A 6,700-nucleotide genomic window follows, 5' to 3' on the forward strand; every position below is an offset into this window, starting at 1 on the left:
GCTGACCAACTTTATGGAGATGCAGATTTCATTTTCCAACAGGACTTGGCACCTGCACACAGTGCCAAAGCTACCAGTACCTGGTTTAAGGACCATGGTATCCCTGTTCTTAATTGGCCAGCAAACTCGCCTGACCTTAACCCCATAGAAAATCTATGGGGTATTGTGAAGAGGAAGATGCGATATGCCAGACCCAACAATGCAGAAGAGCTGAAGGCCACTATCAGAGCAACCTGGGCTCTCATAACACCTGAGCAGTGCCACAGACTGATCCACTCCATGCCACGCCGCATTGCTGCAGTAATTCAGGCAAAAGGAACCCCAACTAAGTATTGAGTGCTGTACATGCTCATACTTTTCATGTTCATACTTTTCAGTTGGCCAAGATTTCTAAAAATCCTTTCTTTAATATTGGTCTTAAGTAATATTCTAATTTTCTGAGATACTGAATTTGGGATTTTCATTAGTTGTCAGTTATAATCATCAAATTAAAAGAAATAAACATTTGAAATATATCAGTCTGTGTGTAATGAATGAATATAATATACAAGTTTCACTTTTTGAATGGAATTAGTGAAATAAATCAACTTTTTGATGATATTCTAATTATATGACCAGCTCCTGTATATATATATATATGAGAGAGAACAATTTGTTTTTTAATTCAATTTACTTTCATTAGTTCGAACATCAAAGGCAGTAATAAACAAAATCGATTACACAACACAATTTTACAATTTTACAAATTCATTTTTACAAATTTGTACACGTTAGTTGTTTTTTAATAAAGCTAGGCCCTATTTGATATCAAAGACAGTAGCAGGCAGGAAAACATTGGAAACATGTTTGAGAAAACTGCTGCTTGGAAAGCACACTCACTACAAAATCAATTACAACACAATTTAAAAAAATAATTTTTACAATTTAAGGGCCAACTTAATTCTGTTTTTAATAGCCTAAAGCTATTTGATATACAGTAGCTACTCGCCAACATCATCTTATAATAGGATAATACGTCTATTGTTGTGATTAACAGCAAACGAGTCCATGATATCTTGCACATCACGAGCCTTTGTTCTTGAGGAGTTGATTGCCAACGTTGCCAGGTTACTGTTTTGATCGTCTCCACTGGTGCTTCTTGGGTAGTTTTTCACGCATCATAAACAAAAAAAGATGCTCTCACAGGATGATGAGGTAATGGGAAGCGTAACAGCAATGCAAAGAAGTCAGTATAAATCCATAAAGGCATCCTTGTATGGCCTTAACATCAACATAAATTATACTGTGGTGCTTGCATTTAGCCCCTGTTCTTTCTTTGTGTCCAGCGCGACTAGTTTTCATTTGTGATCCCAGTGCCGAGCCAACAGTTCAGGTCCAGAAACCAATTCTGTTTTGGGGTTAAAGCAGAAATATCTTTCAAAACATCACATGATGTATATACCCAATATCTGGGAATAAAAAATGCTGACGCATTTCATCTGTGGTTTTAGAAGGTGGACGGTCTCCGGTATGGGCATCACACACAAAATCCCGCATGTGGTGTGGGTGCTGTTTCTCTCTCTTTCTGTTTTGACCTCAGCTGGTTGGGAATGCCAGCTTTTGTACACTGGGCCTGTGCTCTTTTCCATATTTCATTCCATGTTGTCTCATTTCGCTTGAGTGTCACTATGACAGACTGCACAAGGTCTTTAGCATATGCTAGGTCCAGCTGTGGAGATTGTAGGTGATCAGACAAAAACTTTGTGACACGAAATGCATCCTCAAACAAAGTGAGCTGCAGCGTAAATTCGCTGTTTATGATAGAATAAATTCCCTTTGCTTCAATTTTTTGCAGAGCGTTTGGCTGACTCATATTAATGAGAGTTGCTCGAAATGCATGGAGCATCTTTTGAATCGCTGACAGTGCTGCATACTGACAGGCCCACCTTGTCTCGGATAATCTCTTTAGCTCGACTGGAGTTTGCAATGGCTCCAATTCCAGCTGCTATTTTTCAAACAAATCATGGGGAACAGAGCTCGAAAAAAATTATACATTATCTGCACTGACTCAGCAGCTGTAAAATGCATGAATTATTCTAATACGCTGCCATCGTGCAAATAACGTGTCACCACAGACACCTGCTCCTTTTTGCTGATATCTTTGCTTTCACCAACTATTAGAGCAAAAAGTCCAGCCTCTTCAGTCTCCATACTTATTTGCTCCCTCACCATATTTGCCATCAATTCAATTAACTCGTTTTGTATATCGTGGTGTGTATTTTGCATTTTTGGGATTCTCCGTTAATTTTTTCTCAACTGTAAAACTTTCCAGCAAGATGCAAAGGCTCGATAAAGTTACCTTGGTTGCTAGAATTCTCATCCTGCCTGTGAGATCTTTGTGCAGTTGTCTGACAAACAGTAAATCGTAGAGATTCAACAACCTCTCTCATGTATTCCCTATTTTCTTGTACTGCTTTTACATGTCCTTCACTCAAAGCATTAGTGATTTTTTGAACCATTGTTCTTACGAATTTAAAATTCTGTCCATAGAGTATTTGTGTTTATTTGTGTCCTAACACAGCTGTGATTGTTTCATCACAGCTGTGTTCCTTCCTCCAAAGGAATGACATCTGTGTAGAATTCCAGTCAGGATTTAGAGCACATCACAATACAGAGACTGCTCCGATCAGAGTAACAAACGATTTGCTTTCGGCATCTGATTGTGGCTGCATCTCGTTTCTTGTGCTGTTAGATCTTAGTGCCGCTTTTGACACCATTGACCACAACATACTTTTACATAGACTTGAAGATGATGTTGGCGTTAGTGACATGGCATTAAAATGGTTTCGTTCATACCTATCTAACCGTTTTCAGTTTGTAGCAATAAACAATGAGGTGTCAAGCAAATCACTTGTCCATTACGGTGTGAAACAGGGCTCAGTCTTAGGGCCTCTGTTCATCGCACTGTCCATGCTACCACTAGGAGGTATAATTAAGAGACACGGAGTAAGTTTTCACTGCTATGCTGATGATACTCAACTTTACATTTCCTCGAGGCCTCACGAAACACAGCAGTTCACCAGCAGTTGTGTGTGCGTGTCTGTGTGTGTGTGTGTGTGCGTCGCGTCCGTGTGTGTGTGTCTATGTCTATGTGTGTTAGTACGTGTGCATATTGTGTGTGTGGAATGTTTTGTATGTGGGTATGTCTGTCTTCTGTGTTTTCAACTTTTTCTTGTTTTTGCAGGTACAACTTTAATTGTTTTGCTTATAGTCAATATGTCTTATGTACAGCTGCTTTGTAACAATGAAAATTGTAAAAAGCGCTTTATAAATAAAGTTGAGTTGAGAGTTGAGTTGAGTATGCACATAATCTGCCACATGTTCTCCTAGAGCTGTGGAGATTGGAACGTGTGTGCACTGTGCAGTCTATTGCTCCTATGAAAATCCTAAGAAATCCTATTACATTAAAAAATACAATTCTTCACATGTATTGTATTATACAGAAAAGTTTGTAGAATATTGTAGAAATACTGTAGAAAAGGTGAAGCCATTGAAGCAGACACTGGGAATAAGTTGCGTCACTTAAATGTTCACTGCTGATTGGACAAATTTCAGTCTGAGATCTTGAATCCAGAACATAACCTGCACCGGAGCAGGTTAGCCGTGCAGCATAAGTTACCATGGCAATGAACACCGATTAAAGCTCAGTTACTTTCATGGTACCAAAAACCCAGGGTTGGCACAAACTAATCCTAAATTTACCTGGCTAGCCACCTAAACCTGCTTCATGGTACACGCCCCATGATCTTGTTACACAGCATCAGAAATGTTGTTATGGTCATTCTTAAATGCCTGAGCAAAGTCGTCAAAGTATTTCTGTAATTGCCTCTTGGAACTGTCATGACTATGTTTCCCAAACAGCAGGCATCCTCAAAAGCACCGCATACATCGTGTTTCGAAATCGTCTGCTTGCGCATGTCATGGTCCTGCCTCCTTGTCCTTGATTTCCCTGTCGAGTGGCAGGATCTTGACAGATCCCTTATGTTTAGTGTGAGAAAGACATTGTTTGTTTACCATTGACATGCCATGTGCTTTCTCGTGTCTCGTCATTGGCCCCTCCCCTCTCGTTTCCCGTATTGCTTTCCTGCCGTGTCTCATGTTCCTCACCTGCCCCTCGTTATCTTCCTTTGTCTGTCTCCCTATTTAATGCCCTTGTGTTTGCTGTCTTGTGTGGATTCGTTGAGTTTCATGTACTACGTGTACGTCCCGAGTTTCGTGTGCCACGTGAGTTTCTTGTGCCTAGTGTGATTCGTGTGCTCCTTGTGCCTAGTGTGATTCGTGTGCTCCTTGTGCCTAGTGTGATTCGTGTGCTCCCCTTGCCTTGTTTGTTTATTTGGTTTACCTTACCCTGCCCTGGACGTTGTGTCGTGTTTTGTTTTGTTTTTTTCTTGCCCCATCGAGGGAAGTGTTCGGTTCAAGTTTTGTATTTTAGTTCGTTCCTGTTTTTGACACCCCCTCGTGGGTATTTCCATTGTTTTTTGTTTAATAAAGTCCTTGTGTTTAACCCCTTATCCCCGCCTGCCTGCACTTGGGTTCTTCCGCCACGCCAGCCGTGACAGCGCAAGTATTATTTTATATGAAAATTATTATATTCAGTGGCTTCTCTTACTTTTCTTACTGATGTTTAGTGACAGTTTTAGGCAGTGACGGTTGACTAGTTGGATGGAAACGGTGCTTATTTGAAAATGTTTTATGCGATATTCCAATTTTGCGCATAAGCTAAATAATTCGCAACTTTGGATGGAAACCCGGCTACTGTTTCCATCAGCTTAACCTGCATTTGAACTAATATTTTGAACTTTGATAAATCCTTGATTTTTTTCGCCTGTCTGTTTCCATTTAGACCTTTTATGCGCATTTTCAAAACATCTAAATAGTCGGATAGAAAACCCCACAGATATTGCACATTCCGTTACTTCTCCCCACACCACTAACTTGTCGGAATGCCCCTTATTCCGGCGTTGTGCCTATTTTCGACCCCCACCCCGGCTGGAGACTAACCCCCTTCGCGTCGCACGCGGAGACTAACGTCATGTCTCCTGTAGATTGCAGTTGAAAACCTTCACTCGGATGAAAACTTGCGCATTTTCGTGTAGATGTCAGTAAGAAATCATAAATGTAATTCATTGGTTCTCAAACCAAATCGTAAACGAGACTAGCAAATATTAGTGGCTTCTGTTTAGGTGACGCGTGTTGTGCTTTACTATGGCAAGCTGAATTAGCTTTTATTCAACAACAATAGCTTTAAACAAGAATAGCTTTAGTATTTTGGGGGGGGTATTATTTGAGCAGGTTCATTTTTACCCACATGCCTGGATTCTACCCCCCTGTTTCTTCTGCTCAAAAAGAGCTTTTGACTAATGATTTATTTTCCCTTGAAAAACTCACTTGTTCATTCTCCTCTGAGTTCTTGTGTCACAAAATGCTGTTTTCAGTGTAAAAATAATGTTTCTGGCTGTTCGGAGAGCTCAAAAACAGCATTTGACTAATGAACTGTGTTTCCTTGCTAAACTCACTTGTTCATTCTCCTCTAAGGCCTTCTGTCACAAAACGCTGTTTTCAGTGTAAAAAGAATGTTTCTGGCTGTTCGGAGAGCTCAAATAGAGCTTTTGACTAATGATATGTGTTCCCTTGCAAAACTCACTTGTTCATGCTGCTTTAAGTTCTTGTGTTACAAAATGCTGTTTTTAGTGCAAAAAGAACACAAGCAAGTATAATACTATGTATGTAGAAACAATTAGTTTGATGCATGGACACAAGCAACACTGTATGTCTCATGAAGCATTTATTCATAATTACATAGACATGCTAAATTTTCAAGGCCACACACACGCACTACATGTGACACATGCCATGACACATGTTAGCTGCAAATCAACCTCAATTTTACAAAAACGGTGGAACAATAACTTCACCTACTAAAGACTCGTTTCTCTATATTCTGCCTTAATTATTTCAATTCTATAGCATTTCTGATAACCTAGAAGATCTTGATACTATCACCGAAAATATTAACTCTGTCTTCTCCGAAACACTAAACACAGTTGCTCCTTTGCGCCTAAAGAAAATTAAAGATAGCAGTCCAACAGCGTGGTATAATTAGCACACGCACGCCCTTAAGAGAGCAGCCCGGAAAATGGAGCGTAACTTTAAGAAAACAAAATTAGAGGTATTTCGAAAAGCACAGAAGGACAATATCTTAGCATACAGGAAGCCCTAAAAACGTCTAGATCTGCCTACTTTTCATCAATAATAGAAGAAAATCAGCACAACCCTAGGTTTTAATTTAACACAGTGGCTAAATTAACAAAAAATGAATCATCAGCATCTTCAAATGTTGGACATCAGCATAGTTGTGACGACTTTGTGAACTTCTTTACAAGTGAAATTGATAATATCAGAGTAAAGATTGTAGCTAAGCAACAAGTGGCGACACAAGCTGATCAGACTATAATTATCAGCTCCCACAAGGAGCAACTGCAATTATTCTCTACAGTTGGTCAGGATGAATTGTCTAAAATCATTAGATCATCTAATTTAACAACATGCATGCTAGATCCTATACCTACTAGTTTATTGAAAGAGATGCTCCCTGAAATTATAGATCCTCTGCTTCGTATTATGAACTCATCTCTGTCATGAGGATATGTCCCTAAAGCAT

Source organism: Triplophysa rosa, linkage group LG13 (assembly GCF_024868665.1).
Source record: "Triplophysa rosa linkage group LG13, Trosa_1v2, whole genome shotgun sequence".
NCBI classification, from domain to species: domain Eukaryota; kingdom Metazoa; phylum Chordata; class Actinopteri; order Cypriniformes; family Nemacheilidae; genus Triplophysa; species Triplophysa rosa.